This window comes from Cajanus cajan, chromosome 10 (genome assembly GCF_000230855.2).
Source record: "Cajanus cajan strain Asha chromosome 10, NIPB_CcT2T_4, whole genome shotgun sequence".
NCBI lineage: Eukaryota > Viridiplantae > Streptophyta > Magnoliopsida > Fabales > Fabaceae > Cajanus > Cajanus cajan.
This window is the reverse complement of record NC_138526.1, coordinates 20,428,530-20,446,163: the sequence shown is the minus strand read 5'-3', so window position 1 is coordinate 20,446,163 and position 17,634 is coordinate 20,428,530.

Sequence of the window (17,634 nt, the reverse complement as noted above, 5' to 3'; positions counted from 1 at the left end):
TCATCACCTTCTTTATTCTTATTTGATGATAACCACCCTTAAGATCTATTTTGGAAAATATGTTGGCACCTCTAGACACCTAATTTTGTGTGGACCTATAAACAAAGAAATGGACTTCTATTACGAAGAAAAGGAGCTACCGAAAGCCTATAAACAACATGATATGACATCAGAAGGCCCAAAGCCCAATAAGGGTGATTTAGTAGCCTGGAACGGGCCGTTCCCAATTTGGAACGGGCTGTTCCAAACTACTAAAAATGCCTAGAAACCCTACTTGGGAACGGGCCATTCTGACACTAGAATGGACCGTTCTGGATTCAAATTTTACTCTTAACAAACTGATCCAGAACGGGCTGTTCCGAAACCAGAACGGGTCATTTTGGTCAATTCTGACGTCTATAAATAGTAGACTCGGGCACTGCTCTCGGGACCAAAAAAATTTGTTTAGGAAGTCTTATGTAGCTCAAAATTTCTCTCTTCCCCCTCCTTCTGTATTTCTTGAGATTTAGTGAGGTACATTGTAGTGTGTTAGGTAGCCAAAAAGCACCTAACACTATTAGAAAATTGCAAAATAACGACCAAAATTTATCAGTTGCTATTTAGCGACTGATTTAGTGACCGATTCTGAATAATCAAAATAGCAACTGATTTAGGGACTAAAATAAGTTGTCCCTGAAAATCGCTAGCTACTAAATTGTAAAAAACGTTGCGATCGAATTAAATTCGGTCACTAAATAAGAAATTTTGATTTTTTTAGCGATGAATTTGAATTTGGCCGCTAAATATTAGTTAAAATTAGTGACGGAATTGAATTCGGTTGCTAAATATTAGTTAAAATTAGCGATGAAATTGAATTTGGTCTCTAAATAAGAAAATTTGATTTTTTTTAGCAACGGAATTCAATTTGGTCGCTAAATATTAGTTAAAATTAGTGACGAAATTCTATTCGGTCGCTAAATATTAGTTAAAAATAGCGACGAAATTGAATTCAGTTGCTAAATATTAGTTAAAATTAACAATAAAATTTAATTTGGTCGCTAAAGATTAGTTAAAATTAGCGATGGAATTGAATTCGGTCGTTAAATATTAGTTAAAATTAGCCACAGAATTCTATTCGGTCGTTAAATAAAAGTTAAAAAAATTTATAAATTGCTTAAAAGTGATGATAATATTGTTGTTGAGTATCAATCCCATTTTCTTTTTTTGTAAGAGCAAGACATTAATTTATAATAAAAAAAATATTTATATGCACTCCTACATAATTAATACCAATATTTATTTATGTGAAAAAATATTTAGAGGTTTTTTTTTATATTAGATTTTTAGGCATTTTTTTAATTAGAGTATATGAATTTTTTAAAATTTCTTATTTATTTTGATCCATATTTATGAAATATATTTTTAACTTATGATAACTTTATTTTTAAATAAATTTTTATATTTAAATTTTATTGGTAGAAGATATGTGATATCTTAAGGAAAAAAAGAATTATAACATCCTCTCTCTTTCTAATAGGAAGAGTACAAATGTATTTTCTTAACTATTAGTATTTCTTTATTGTTGTGTGATAAAATTGATTATTTTAAATTATTTAACTAGAATCTTATTAATAATTTATTGTATGATCTTGATATTTTTGTATAACTAATATCTGGTTTTAAACTTGATATGAAAATATTATGATATAACTAGATAAGATTTTAAATTAGTATTTTATTAATGGTTGATAATTAGAAAATAAAATAAGGATAAATACATTTTTTGAATTTTATATCTTAGATTTAAGATGAATAAATATATTTAATTAATAATTTATTTAAAATGTTAAAATTTAATTTATAAAAATAATATTTTAAAAGAGAAGGATTATAATAACATCGGTATAACTTTTACTAAGTATTACATCGCTCAATAACTTTATATTAAATGTGAATTTTATAAATTCAACCTTTAGATTGAAATTTTTTTACTCTTAGATCATATTTACAAAATTTTATATGAATTTAAGATGATTTGATACTTCATTCTTGCAAAACAAAATTGACGTAATATATACATTTCAAATAAAATATGAGCACTTTGATTACTTTTAAGTTGTTGTTCAATTTTAATAAAATTTAATTGGTATAAACATATAAAGTGATATGAACTTTCAATCTAACGGTTGGATTTACAAAATTCACATTTAATATAAAGTTATTGAGCGGTGTAATACTTAGTAAAAGTTATATTAATGTTATTATAACTCTTCTCATTTTAAAATATACAAGTTATTACTTAAACTTTTAAATTTATAAGAAATAATTTAAAATGTATCATAAAATTAATTTTAAATAAAATAAGTAGATTGTTAATTATAAAAGTAAGTATATATATAAATAAAGATTAATTAAATATAATATAATAATTATTATTAGTAATATAATTATTATATATATTATTATATATTTATAACGGTCTGGATACACTAAAATGATAAGGATCTAAAGATAGTATAAGTATGAGATTGGATAGTTGAGGATGACTTAAATGAATTAATTTGTACTACTTATACTAACAACATGCATCTACTTTTCAGTAGATTATCTCATCAGAACTTCACAGTTAAGCGTGCTTGACTTGGAGTAATATAGGGACGAGTGACCTTTTGAAAAGTTTCCAGAAATTGTGTAATTAATGACAAAACATGCTAAAAAGTTAAGTATTGTGAAATAAAATCCTTAAGAGGCCAAATATGAGTGGTTCATAGCGACCAAATTAGCAACGTTTATAAAATTTAATAAAATAAAAAATAAATATTTAGCAACCGATTTATTCCGTCAGTAATTTGGTCCAATACACTTCAGCGACCAAAATCATTGCAACCATTTTGCGATCGAAATTTTCGGTCGCTAAACAGCGACAAAAAATTTTTCCGTCGCTAAACAGCTTAGTGACCAAGGTTTTAGTGACTGATTAAATTTGGTCGCTAATTCCGTCGCTAAGGTAAATAGCGACCGATTTTGGTGGTCGCTAAATTGCATATTTTTTGTAGTGTAATAAAGCTTGGTGAAGAGGTATTTCAGTCAACACTTCTCTCCCTCTATTTCTTCATTTTAACCGATATTGTTCTAAATAATAAAAAGAGTAATCATGTAGATGTTTTAGGGTAAATCAGGTAATTTAAATTTCATGTATATAAATAATCATCAATAAAGGGGATCTAATATTTAAACTATTAATTCTTATTAGGCTAGCTTCATAATAAGGTACCGGTTTAGGGTGCTGTAAGGGTGTTTAATACCTTCCCTACATGTGATCAACCCCCAAGCCTAACTGGTTATTAAGGTCATTATTGGATTTTTTGAAAATCTATTTTTTCCAATGTTTTGAGCAAAACATTGGTGGCGACTCCATGAACCTATTTTCAAAACTATTATTTAAGGATTAGTCTGGTATTCGGGCATTCCTTTGAGGTTAGATGAAAAACACATAGAAGGGGGGGTTGAATATGTGTGTGTGAAAAAACGAATTTTAAAATTTTTTTCGCAAATAGACTCTCTTTCGTCTAGTAAAATAATATCAGTGATTGCTGAACAGAAACTACCCAAGATTGATTTAACAAAATCATTTTACGTCTAGGAGTTTCATCGTCTGCCAAGAGAAAATACTTTTTAAACGAAAATCGTTCTTTTAGGATAATCAGTTGAACAAGTATGGCTTTCGTCTGAAGATAGTTTTAATAGACGATAAGCGTTAGACGAAGTTTTCAATATATTAAATCAATCAAATAAAAGTGAGTCTGAAACATAAAAATATTGCAAGTATTTTTATACTGGTTCACTCAAACTAAGCTACGTCTAGTCTCCTTCGAATGAAGGGTTCCACTAGATAATCGATGAAGTACAAGTATTGTTTGTCCAGGCTCGCAGTGAGTATTATAGACCACCCAGATCACGACCACTTCTGGTCCCAAGTATTCTCAACCACTCTTGGCTCGTCAGCTTCACTCGTAGATGCTAGTATTCTTTACTCTGCCACTTCTGGCTCCCAGTGAGTATTATCGACCAATTCCTGGCCCGTCGAATTCACTCATCAATGCTAGTATTGTTTAATCAGCCACTTCTAGCTCGTAGTGAGTATTATTTGACAAGCCTATACAAGCTTTACAAGTATTCTTTTCCTAGCCTCTTCATGATTTACATATGATAGTTGAATTAGTTTGGTTTGAGTGTTTGGGTTATGCTCACAGAGAGGATACATAGGTTATACAGACACTAAGGTGTGAAACCTTAGTCTTTACAAGGATTGAGTGTTTGGTCTACTCTCACAGAGAGGATACATAAGGTGGTACACTCACTAAGGTTTTGTTCCTAAGAGGCACATGCTTGGAACTCATTAGTCTACAAAGTTGAATACACTATAGTACATTTGACTCTATACGCTCTATCTTTGGATTCGTTGCTTTGTGGGCTTGATATCACTTGGTTAAGAATGCAAAGCCAAAGGCCAACCAAAAAGCCAACCTTTCAAGGTTTGAGATAGTGATATATATATATATATATTGTCTTGTAGAATTTTCCCGTTGCAAGTGTCCGTTGAAGCAGATATAGTCATTCATGACTAGTTTGATCTCTCATTTAATGCTCAAGATCTTTGCATTAAATGTTGCTTCCTGTTTATAGACCTTGCATGAAGTCTTCTTTGCCATGTTAGAGCTGTGTCTGAATTTAGCAAAGACCTAGCAACCTTTTTTTCCTTTTCCGGTCGCGTAGCTATGGAGTATTGTCCTTATCTGAAAAAGTGATGTACTTTTTCTAACACATGCATGCTTTTACTTTTGCGTGCTTTTCTTCTTCTTCTTTCATCACGCAATCATGTTGAGAGCATTTAAGTGATTATAGACGATGCCTTGATTTGTCTTTTGAGACTTGATTCTTTAAGTGCTTGCATGGCAATCTTCGTCTACATCTGTTAGTCCTATGCATCTCAATCTGTGACTTTCGTTTGAGCATTTGAGTTTAATGCTTTGACTTTATTTTGATATGGTCAACATTACAGATGAACAAACTTTATTCTTTGTCTGACGTGTCTTTTAGTTTGTGTTGTCCTTGGTCTTATATGTTGTTGACATTCTTCTGTTCTTTGACTCATGCTTCGTCTAGTTCCTTATGTTGCACTAAAGGTTGTCCTCGACACACCTTTGTCTAATATTGGACTCATAGTCATCTTGGTGCATATATTGTACTTTGTCTATTCAATTAGCTTGATTCATCTGGTTCTCATGATGTACCTTGCCTTGACTGTTCTTTTATCAAAGTTAGCCATCTGATTTCATCTGATGTTTAATACATCTTTGTCTAGTTCCAGGTCGAGCCCTGTTTTTGGCCCTTCATCTAATACTTCAAAGTTTTGACTTGTAATAGACCTCGTCTAGTGTTTATTGAATGTTCTTCGATATTTTATTAGACCTGATCTTGTTGCTTGACCAAACATCTTTTGGTTTTCTTGTTTAGTTCGTCCAAACTTTGTAGATCTTGTATTTAATGCATTTGATCCTGCATTAAATGTTTGCTCGCCGAATCTACGTTACACGAAGTCTTTTGTACCATATGTTTACTTCTATGTCTGGCTTTAATCATGACCTATACATCTCTGTACTTTCCTGGCATTGTAGCTGCAGAGGCGTTGCCTTTTACTAACTGGTATGTGTACTTGTTCTGACACATGTAGCTTGACTAGTGGATAAGTGCTAGTCCATTTTTATCTTCTCTCTTCTCCTATTTTTGATGACCTCATGTATTTTTTTGAGAGTGTGGATGATAAGCAATGCTTCTCGCTGTGATTTAGTAGACTTTAGACGCAATTCAACATTTTTCATTTTTGTCTATATATTTGAGTCTCCGTACACAAGATAGATTTTGACTTTTTCTTTTGTCTAATTAGTTGTGCAGACTTTTAACTCCATCTATGATGCTTGATTTAGATTTGTCCATCGTTTTTGGTCTTGTATTATCTGAGGCTTCATTATTTTCCTTTTTGTGCTGAACCTGATTTCGTTTGATCTCTTGATCTGATGTCTTGGTTTTGGTGTAGAAGGTGGTGCATGCATATTCTCTATTCTTCATCTTGTCTATACTTATGTTTTTCTGAAACACTAACACATTTTTTAGGAATAACAATATGCATTATATTTGTCTCATTCAAAACCTTGTTGAGATGTTTTATTGTTTGTTTTATTGTTTGGCTTTGATAATTGTTTGTATGTTTTAATTCCTCACATGTTTGAAATGACAATTGTACACAAACCATAGCACATTATAGTTCCCTTTATACCCGAGGGCATGAGAGCATAAACATAGGGAGTGGTTGACGTATGACCGATCCAAAAATGGCCTTAGAGCCTGCAAGCCTTGTCAGAAATCACACTCAAGGTGATAACCAGTTACTCTAGCTTGAAATACTGCGACAGACCTTAGAGTTTGCTAGGTGATAGTGACTGAGGTACTAGGTCCCTATAATGGGGGCACCTTGGGAGCCTTTAAAAGACTAGTGAGAAAAATTAGAACCTTCCTATACAGAGCACTTTCTTTGACAAGAACCCTAGATCATGGATTTATGCCGCTCACAGAATTACTTTGGTTGAGCATATGTTTGTTGCATTTGTATGTTTCATTTCCCAAATGGATGAGGATTAGGGGCAAACAAAACAAAATGAATTTATTCTTCTGTATGCCTTAATTTAAGCATCATATAGATTAGTTTATTCTAAAAAAAATATTTTCATGCATCATAATCCTTAGCCAAAAAATATGATAAAATTTATGCAGAAAACTATCCATCATGTATTTCTTCTAAAGTAATAAACATCCTATTTTAGATATGGAGAGCATAGATAATAGCATGCATGGACCATTGAGGAAGGTGAACATTCTGAAATCCACAATTGCAAAAGTCAATAGTTTATGTGCCCTAATACCAAGAGAGGCCAAGGCAGAATTTGAAAGACGTTATGGAAGAATCCTTGACTTATTGATGGTATCCGTCGACCTCTCTTTCTTGAGGGCTTTGGTGCACTTTTGGAAACCATAATTTCGTTACTTTCGATTCCCACACTTCGACATAGTGCCCACTCTTGAAGAGTATGACCTAATGATTAAGTGGCCCAAATTTGAGGGAGTATACTTTACACTAGAAGGACGTATATCCTCAGATAATGTAACTGAATTAATTGAATTACCTCCTCACATATCCATTCTGGAAGGCAATGGGACAGTTAAGGGATGGAAGCTCTCTACTTTGGAAGAACATCTTTCTTTTCTGACTGATCAAGGGAACTGGACGACTTTCAACAAGACTCTAGCATTAATCTTGTTTGGAATAATCCTTTTTCCTTTTCATGAGAAGGTAGTAGATCACGCGGCAATTGACGCTTTCTTTGCTTGGGATGTACACTCAAAAAGACCTATACCCGTTGCCCTTGTTGACACTCTTATTGCAATCGACTTCTACAATCAAAAATCAGGGAAACAGATGAGATGTTGCAACTCGCTCCTTTATGTGTAGGCATATACACATTTCTTCGCCAAGAACCATATGGGAAAACTACCTGATTTGTTGAAAAGATTTCCTAGAATTCCCACACCAAGGAAGTACGCCATGGCATGGAAAGCCAAGATGGAAGATTGTACCGAAGACGCTCTTACATGGATGTGTCTATGGTTTCGGTCGAGTCAAGTATTAATCCGATGTGGCAGATTCCCTAATCTACCTTTAATGGGACTAAAAGGATGCATAACCTATTCTCCAAAGCTGGTGTTAAGGTAGTTGGGGAGAACATAGACCGTACCGAACTAAGAAGATCTTGGAGGGATTTGCTTCCTTTACACCTCAGGGCAACAGTCACAGATTGAAATCATAAAAGAGGCTTAAAATAGACCACTTTACCTCAGAGATGATGAGTTTGGCAAGCCCCAAATAGCTTCATCAGATGATTATCAGGAATGGAGAAACCAAAGAGGAGTCATAAGTATGTCCAGATCGGCAGACCAAAGCGAGTGACATCAAGCCAACTCCTTGACCAAGAGGATGGAAATTCTAGAAGCCCAAGAAAAAGATGAAGAATCCAAAATATATATTGATAATCTACAAAGAAAATGCAAGAAAAAAGACATGGAGATCGAGCGACTAAAGTATGAATGCACCAATACAAATACACAGCTGGTGAAAACTCTAAGAGTCAATTTAGATAAGAAACTCATGGAAGCCTTATCAAATGCGGCACAACTCAAGGTCAAACTCCAGGGGAAAACATTGGCGAAAGAACAAGCACAAAGGGAGTTATCCAAGGCCCAATCTAAGATTCAATCTTGGTGGGAGATCATGCAAGAAAGAGCCACAACCATTTCTGGTTTTCAACAGAAAGAAAGAAAGGGGATCGAGCTGCTCAAAGAAATTACCCATCAAAGAGACCAAGCTCTAGAAGAAGTTCAAGAGCTAAAAACGATGATCGAATATTAGGAAGAAAATGCCAAGGAAGCACGGTCGACCTGTGACAACATGAACAGGGCAGTCCACAAACAAGTGGAGGCAATAAAGAGACATGTCTTAGAGGCCGAAGAAAACTTACCTATGTATCAACCTAGTTTAAGTTTCTTCAGACTTCTAAGATTTTGTCAAAACATACTGAAAAACATTGTATGAAGAATATTCGCTAAAAAAACAAATCAATAAGAATGATATTTGTTGAATTTCTCAATTGTCTTTGCATCCTATACTGCATTTCATTTAAAACATACGCCTTTCTAGTAAGCTAATAAGGAATAAAAAGGGAAATCTAATCTGTGCATGTTAATTAGATAATGAAATCACTGGTCATCAAATGCAAATCCAACACATCACATCGGGGAACGCTTCACAAAAGGTCAGCAAGCACGCGAAGAAATGAAGGGAAAAACATGCCCAAGTTTACCATTTGAGTGCCAAGCCCTTTCCCATATGAAAGTGATAAGGTAGTGCCATGGATCTATGACGTGCAAAGCTTGTCGTCACTAGATTCATCAAATATTATCGGGATCGGAGGAATGACTAGGAGTGGACGCATTTATACTCCCAAAGACTCAGAAAACAAGTCCCCAAAAGAAAAGGATAAAGAGGAGAAAAGGATAGAGCTCAAAAAGGAAGATAAATTCCTCAAATTAATTCGACAAAGAGAATACTCCATCATCGATTAGCTTAATCATACTCCAGAAAATATCACTTTGGTTTTGTTGATCATGAGCTCGGAACCACATCAAAAGGCTCTATTGAAAGTCTTGAATGAAGCCTACGTTGCGCACCACATATCCCAAGACAAATTTGAAAGGATTGTAAGCCACATCATAGCTAACGATCACTTAACCTTCACTGACGATGAGATACCAAATGGTCGACTAGACCACAATAAATCCTTACATATATCTGTAAAGTGTAAGGAGTTTCTCATCACCAAAGTCTTGGTAGATAATGGGTCTTTTTTGAACGTGTTGGCTAAAAGTACCTTCGACAAGCTAATGGTCAAAGAAGATCAAATGCAACCAAGCAATATGATCGTTTAAGCTTTCGATGGATCTTGAAGGGAAGTGATGGGAGAAGTTATCTTACCCATCCAAGTAGGACCTACCGTTTTCAATGTGGATTTCCAAGTAATGGATATCGCTCCTACTTATAGTTGTCTCCTTGGAAGGCCGTGGATACATCAGGCAAGAGCAGTACCTTCCACACTTCATCAAAAGGTCAAGTTTGTAGTGGATGACAAGCTAATAGTCGTACAAGCAGAGAAGGATATGATTATCAGTAAACCATTGACCATTCCATATGTAGATGCGGTCGAAGAAGCGTTAGAAACAACCTTCCAAGCATTGGAAATCGCTCATGTGGAAAAGATCCCGAACAAGAAGAATCTAACAGCACAAATCTTGTTCAAAAATGGCTACCGACTAGGCAGGGGCTCAGTAAGAACGCCCAAGGAATAAAAGAATTACCAAACTACATAAGTAATCCAGGGCGATGAGGTTTGGTATATGAACCAACAACAAAGCTCAGAAAGGAAAAGTCAATCACCCCTGCTCTATATGAGATTTTTCAAAGCGCCGGTATCCGAGCAAGTGGAGGAACAACCTTGGTGATTAGATCAACTAGGTCCCTTTGAAGGGATAGTTTTCTCGTATTCTTGTGTATGAATCACGAACTCGGGGCTTGCCTTGGCCCCTTGAGCTACATTAAAAATGGCACGTGTAAATCAAGATTTTATTCTTAATGCCGGGTTTTTTTTATCCATATCACTTCTTTTGCTTTTTCTCTACTCTATGCCTCAATAAATAACCCACGATAAGCAAAGCATGTCCGAAATAGGGACGTCATTTGAACGATAGCCTTACAATAAATTTTTGAAAGCATAACTGGGGTTAATAAAACAAAGAAGGAATCCTATATCTCAAATGAACGCTGCAATAAAAAAGAATGATGAGCCCGACAAAAAACCCACTAAAGGGGGCTGCACAAAAAAACTAGGGCAAGGTCCGCTATGGGACCCACAAGCAAAAAGGTAACCTAGGAAAAGGTAAGGATCAAAAGAAAAATGTTCGTTAGGAAACACATCTCAAGTGACCTAGGCAAAAGTTAGGACGTTAAAATAGCAACCTAAGTTAAAAACTGAAAGGCAGCTCAGAGGGGATCATTCAATCAAAGCACAACCCCAAGTCATCACTCGATTTCTAAAAAAGAAAAGGCTAAGTACAACAACAATTTCCCTATAATGGATACGCCTTGTTTGTTAACCTAAACACTAGCTTACCCGGCCAGTCATTCTTATAAAAACCATTTCTAAAAAAATTCCCTTCTAAAACTTTTGAAAAAATATATATGTAAACATCCCCTTCCTCTCTTTCCTCTTGACCTACATGGCATTAAGGTAATGTTGAGAGATACACAGAGAATGCACAATGAATACTCACATGGAACGGTTAAAACATCTTTTGAAAAAGGGGTCAAGGGATATCTCAACCAAGACGTTGTTCACAACAAACAAAGAATGGAAAAATGGGGAACAAAGGAATATTTCCCGATAAATGAAGAAATAAAGGCATGAATAAGCAACGAGCCGTCTAAGTACACAGACAAATCTGATTTCTGAAAAATAAAAATGAACTTGCATTTTAGGACAAAATTGCATACATGTTGCAATGGCATAAGGAAGGGTTTAAAAAAAAGGAGAACGGGTCGTTCTGGACCAGAACGCCCCGTTCCAAAGCAAGTAAATTAAAACGGGCCGTTCCAATATCAAAACGGGTCGTTCCCATTAAAGACCAATCAGAATGGCCTGTTCCAGTTAAAGCCAATACAGAACACCCCATAGACAACATGTGGAAGGAGCTCACCGGCTTGGCAGTCATGCCAAGGACTGCCAAGGCCTCAAAGATCAGAGATCCAACACTCCATGTGGTCCACAAGATGATGAAGGGAACCATCCACGGACATTACCAGGGCCCGGGTTCCGTCACCCAGAGGGACCTCTTTCCTCTATATTACATGTCCCAAGGGATTCGATGCAAACCCAGAGTTTTCTTCCTCTTCCATGTACAAGACTATGGTGAGAGATCGGGCACAATGGGTCGCACCGAGTACATAGTAGTTGGGACGATGTTTGCACGAGTGGTTGAGCACTACAAGATCGTCGACATAGATTCAGAGATCGGTCCAGATCATCGCCGTCTAGATACACTCACCCTCAAAGCTATGGACGACATCGACCCTTCCCAGGGTGGGTATATGCTTACATTGTGCAGCCACCTACCTTGGAGCTAAAACCGTTACCTACACATATGAAATATTCTTACCCTGAGAACCAGCAAAGGCTTCCAGTCATTATATTTAACACTCTTTTACCTGACTAAGAGGAAAAATTGTTACAAGTTTTGAGAGACCATAGGAGAGCCATTGGTTGGACGAGTCTCGATCTATCAAAAAACCATAGAAATGCCTCAATCCTACCATTTTAGATGTTGTGAAGAAGGAGGTCATGAAGCCACTTGCAACTGGAATCATATATCCTATCTTTGATAGCTAGTGGGTGAGCCCTGTACAAGTGGTTCTTAAGAAGATTGGGATCATTGTAGTTGTTAGTCCCTTAGCCTCAATTAACTTAAGAGGGGGGTGAATTAAGTTTTCTAAATTTCCTCTTATAAAAACTTTTCCAATTACTTTCTTATCAAATTTAATTCCTTAGATAAATTTATATGTATAGAATGAATAATGATGCAAACTACACAATTACAATTAATAACAAGAAATCAAAAGTGTAGGGAAAAGAGAATTGCAAACTTGATTTTATACTGGTTCAGCCAATCCTGCCTACATCCAGTCCTCAAGTCTCCCACTTGAGATTTCCACTACTCTTGCAAACCTTACAAGAATTGAATCCTCCAACACCTCGGAACTCCCTTTCCTTGTGTTGAGATTCAAACACCAACAAGGAGAAAAACCCTTTCTCCTTTATAGATCCAATGATCTATTGAGTTTTACAGAATGACTCTCTTGAAGAGTGGATATTACAATTTTATGATCTTAAAGAACTCTTTATAGATTTTGCAAATGACTTTCGCCAAATAGATTTTGTAAATGATTTTCACAATAGAGTTCGTCACTTTTCTCTGAAAAATTATAGGTATTTATAGACAATTGTTTTTTGGGTTATGTCTTTTCATGAAGAGTTGTAACTCTCTATAATTTTTCAGAAAATAGGCTCTGGTAATCGATTATAAGACATGGTAATCGATTACAACGGTTAAAGTTCAAAATGATTGAAACGTTGTATAATTCAAATTCAAATTTTGAAATTTTCTCTTCTGGTATTCGATTACAATCACTGGTAATCGATTACCAGAGAGCATTTTAACATTTGAACTTTTGATAAGAGGTTTTCTTTCTCTGGTAATCGATTACAGCAAGTGGTAATCGATTACTAGACACATATCACTTGTTTTGGCTTATGAAAACTTAAGATATAGAGAGCTTCTATTTTCCAGTTAAGAATATTTTTGTTTAATCTTTTGAATACTCTTTTTGCTTTCTTTTCAAACAACTTATTCTTATATTCAAAAATATTAAGTTTAGGTTTTCTTGAAATTCTTATTTTAATGGCCAAGTGAAATTTGCAAATTCTAAAAGTTCATTTTACATACTAAGCTAAGCAGTCAAGACTTATCTAGTTATTACTTGAGATCTTGTTTCTTGATCAGCTTGCTTTAACTTGACCTTTATTTTCTTCAATGCTTTGGCATCATCAAAACTTTGTGCATATTTTCTTCCACAATAGTGAAGAACTAGTAGACTTAATCAGGCAACTTTTAAGAACCACTTTCCTCTACCATTCATTGATTAGGTATTAGAGAGGTTGGAAAGTAAATCCCATTATTGCTTTTTAGATGGATTCTCAGGTAACATGTAGATTCATATTGCACCCCATTATTGGTTTTTAGATGGATTCTCAAGTAACATGTAGATTCATATTGCACTAGAGGACCAATATAAAACCACATTCACCCATCCTTTTGGCACTTTTGCTAACACTAGGATGCCATTTGGCCTATGCAAGGCTCTAGGCACCTTTTAGAGATTATGGTTAGTATCTTTTCATATTTTCTAGAGCGTTGGATGAAGGTGTTTATGGATGATTTTACTATTTATGGCCTATCATTTGATGCATGCTTAGAGAGTTTGTCTAGGGTATTGGATAGGTGCATCCAAACTAACCTTATACTGAATTTTGAAAAATGTCATTTTATGGTAGCAAAATATATAGTTTTGAGGCATTTAGTTTCCAATAGGCTGATAGAGGTTGATAAAGCCAAAATAGATGCCATTGCTTCTTTGCCTTACCCTGCTTCTATGCGGGAAGTTCATTCTTTTCTTGGACATGTAGGTTCTTATAAGAGATTTATCCAAGACTTCAGCAAGATAGCACTACCATTGTCTAAGCTTTGTAGAAAGAGGTGGATTTTGTCTTTAACTAACCATGCTAGGAGGCATTCTAGGAGTTGAAGAAGAGGTTGACCATTGCTCCCATCATTCAGCCAATAGAACATAAGAAGGCTTAGCTTTTGCAATGGTTCGGCCAAGATGAAAAAAACATAATCATAAAGGTAATATAAAAGGTAATGAAAATTAAGGAAGGATGTTACCCAAATATTTAGCAATGGAAGCCTTGAAACTCTATAACCAAAGCTTTGATTACCAAATGATGGGAACCCTATTAAAAAATAAGATTGTGCTTGTTGGAATTTTTGGTTTATTAGATTAACTCAAAATTTAGGAAGAAAATGGATAATGCTTATGCTAAGTGTAGGCTAGGGTCAAAATTGATGGGGATAGAAATTATTTCCTTTCTTGGACGAATGAATTAGGAATCAATCAAAAAGGAGAATGGTTAGCTGAGTTGGGCTATTAAAAAAAATAGGTGACTTAAGGTAGTATTAGTGAAATATTCTGGACAAGACATAAGTGGATGGTGGTGGTGCCACTTCCTTGGAAGGAGGATAAGCCAATTTGAGGCGTCACACAAAGGTTGTGGAAGATCCTTTGATAAATCTCTAAAATTGGTTCAAAAAAGAACCTAGGAGAATCACTCTCACAAAATAAGTTTTGAAAACAAAAATTCAGGTCTCCCATTTCATTATTCTAGAGCTGTCAAAACGGGCCAGCCCGGCCCACCACAACCCACTTTCTAAGTGGGCCAACCCGGCCTAGCCCACCAAATTTATTATGTAAACTTTTCTAGCCTGGCCCGGCCCACCACGGGTTGGTGGGCTAAACGGGCCGCCCACCAACCCACCTGATTTTTTTTTTTAAATTATAATTTAAAATAAATTTCAATATAAAATAATATTTAGTCTAAAGTAAAAATTATTAAACTAAGTATCATGGATACAACATTAAAATTAAATTAATAAGTGTGAAACTTTAAAAAATTAAAACAAAAAAAATAAAAAATCTTTCATGAGAGTGATTATTCATCAATATTAAATTTTATTAGAGGTTTGGATAGATAAATTTATAGTAATCTCATATTATTTAACATTGATTTTATCTTTATCTATAAAAAAATGATATCTTATTAAAATAATGCATATATAGTAATAAATAGTTAAGTGAATTGTTAGTGGGTTGTTAGTGGGTTTAGGAGATGGGTTAGTAAGTGGGTTAGGTGGGCCGGGTCGAAAGTGGGCCGGGTCACATTTTTTGACCCATCATAAATTTTTTTCATTTTTTTTGCCCGGCCCGGCTCGTTTTCAAGGTGGGCCGGGTTGACCACGGGCTGGAGCCCACTTTGACAGCTCTACATTATTCCATGATTGTACATATAGCTTTAGCCACCATTACACACATTAAAAGTAAATTAAGCACCATCATTAAATGTGAAGTTTGTAACTTCCTTAAAGGTGCAATTGAAAACATTAATAACAATTAGAAAACAACCCATCTAAATTGGTCAACCAACATAAACTTATTTTTGGGCTTTATTGTAATTAACATAATGCTAAATAAACCACTCTCAAAGGCCCATTAAGAAAGGCTCTACTTGGTCTTCATTTGCCATGATGAAATTCATCATTTTGGGCTTGAAATCTTATAAGTTAGGCCCTACTTCAAGAATAGTTGCCAACACTTGTTGTAGAGCTTCCTTTGCTTTCCTAGTCCTTGCCCTTGTCATAGGTCCTCCAAGTCCTCCGAGTGCTTCATGGTCATTGTCCTTAGTTTTTTTCTCATCATTGTTGGAAGTTAACCTAAGGAGCAAAAATTGTTGGGAATTATAGAAATTGAATTTTTTCACAAACTTTTCCTTTTAGGAAATATAAATGTGTTGGCTTTAATTTGAAACAAGTATCATGCAATTTGAGTTTGGGAAGAGAAAATTGCAAATCTTTGAACCATGTCAAATTTGGATTCAGTTTTACCATGCTAGTTTCCAGAATTTCCATGAAATTTTATAGATTTTTGTTATAAGTGGGACACCATGTTGGAAAACTAGGTTAATCAACTTGATCTCTTTATAAAAATATTTAGCATTAAAAATGGTTTACTAATTTCCTAAGAAGCATATTTTGTGGCCTTTTTACTAGTAGAATAGTTGTGGTATGCTAGGTAGTATGCTTAATTCATAAACAAATGTTGTGATAGCTAAATGTATAACTTGCTTATATTGCAATATGAATTTATTGTGATCCTTTATTTATAGCATTTATTTGTTTTTAATAATTTATGAATAAATATTTTAGTATATTCCTTTAAATTAATTGAAAGACTCGCGAAGTGTGAATTATGAGTAATTGTTAATTGATGTGTGCGATGTATTTATTTTGAAGTAAAATTGTGTCAGAGATCAAGAGGACAGTCAACCTCATACATTGAAAATGTATGGGCATTTGGTTGTTTGCGTGATTCAGTTGATTTTCAGCCATAATGAGAAATTTTTATTATCATATAATTGAATCTGTTGTAGTTTCACATAGACTTAATTATGAGTACTAGAAATGACTAGAACCTTGTTCTAGTAATAATAATAGGACTTAGCTTGAAATACGTGTATAGAAACATGAGTGCATAGCAAAATGCTACATTGTAAGACAGTCATATAAGCATTTCAAATGTGAGAATGTTAAAGCTTGTGAAATAGAGGTAGCAAGATGTTGCAATAAGAGAACAAAGAAAAGGAAGTCATGTAGGGATGCATGAATTTTATTTTCAAGACCAAATGAAAGTATCAATGTACATTGTAGATATATTTCTTCTTCACTTTCATCATTCTTGTATTTATTTCTTTTCTTCAAAGGTTTAGTTTGACATGTAAGAATTGGTTTAGCAATGACCACTATGAGTTTAGGACCATTTATTATATTTTTTTGGTTATACTTGGCGAGTGTATGTTTCGCTCAGCTTAGGAAAAATAATTTAAAAAAAATAGTTATGTTATGACACTCCTCATTTTATGAATATGTATAGATGTTGTAATAAAAATATTTAATTTATCTTGTCTTAATCTCTTTTTAAACAAATGCTTGAAAATGAGATGACACTACATTTTCCTTTTCGAAAATTTTAAAATGAAAACGTTTCATTTTCTATATGGTTTTAACATTAGAACTAGAGCCGTCAAAGTGAGTTGGGACCCGTGGGCCAACCCGGCCCACCTTGAAAACGGGCTGGGTCAGGCAAATTTTTTTTGAAGTTTTATAGTAAGTGGGTATATCTTCGTCCAGCCCAGGTGGGCTGGGTAGCCCACCAACCTACCATTTTTTTTTGCAATAAAAATTTAAGTATGATTTGTAGTTAATTTTGTATGATGAGATATTGAAAATTTTTATTTTAGACTTTTATCATGATTTGCATTTAATTTTGTATGATGAGTTATGACTTGTGACTATTAATGATGCTAATTTTATGACTATTATGTTAATTTATAATTAATTTAAAATTTTGAATTTTGTTCATAATTTTTTTTTTAAATTTTTGGTGGGCTGGTGGGCTGGCCCGTATAACCCACCAACCCGTGGTGGGCCGGGCCAAATTTTTTTGAGAAAATCAAAAGTGGACCGAGTTGGGTTGGCTCGTTTTTAAAG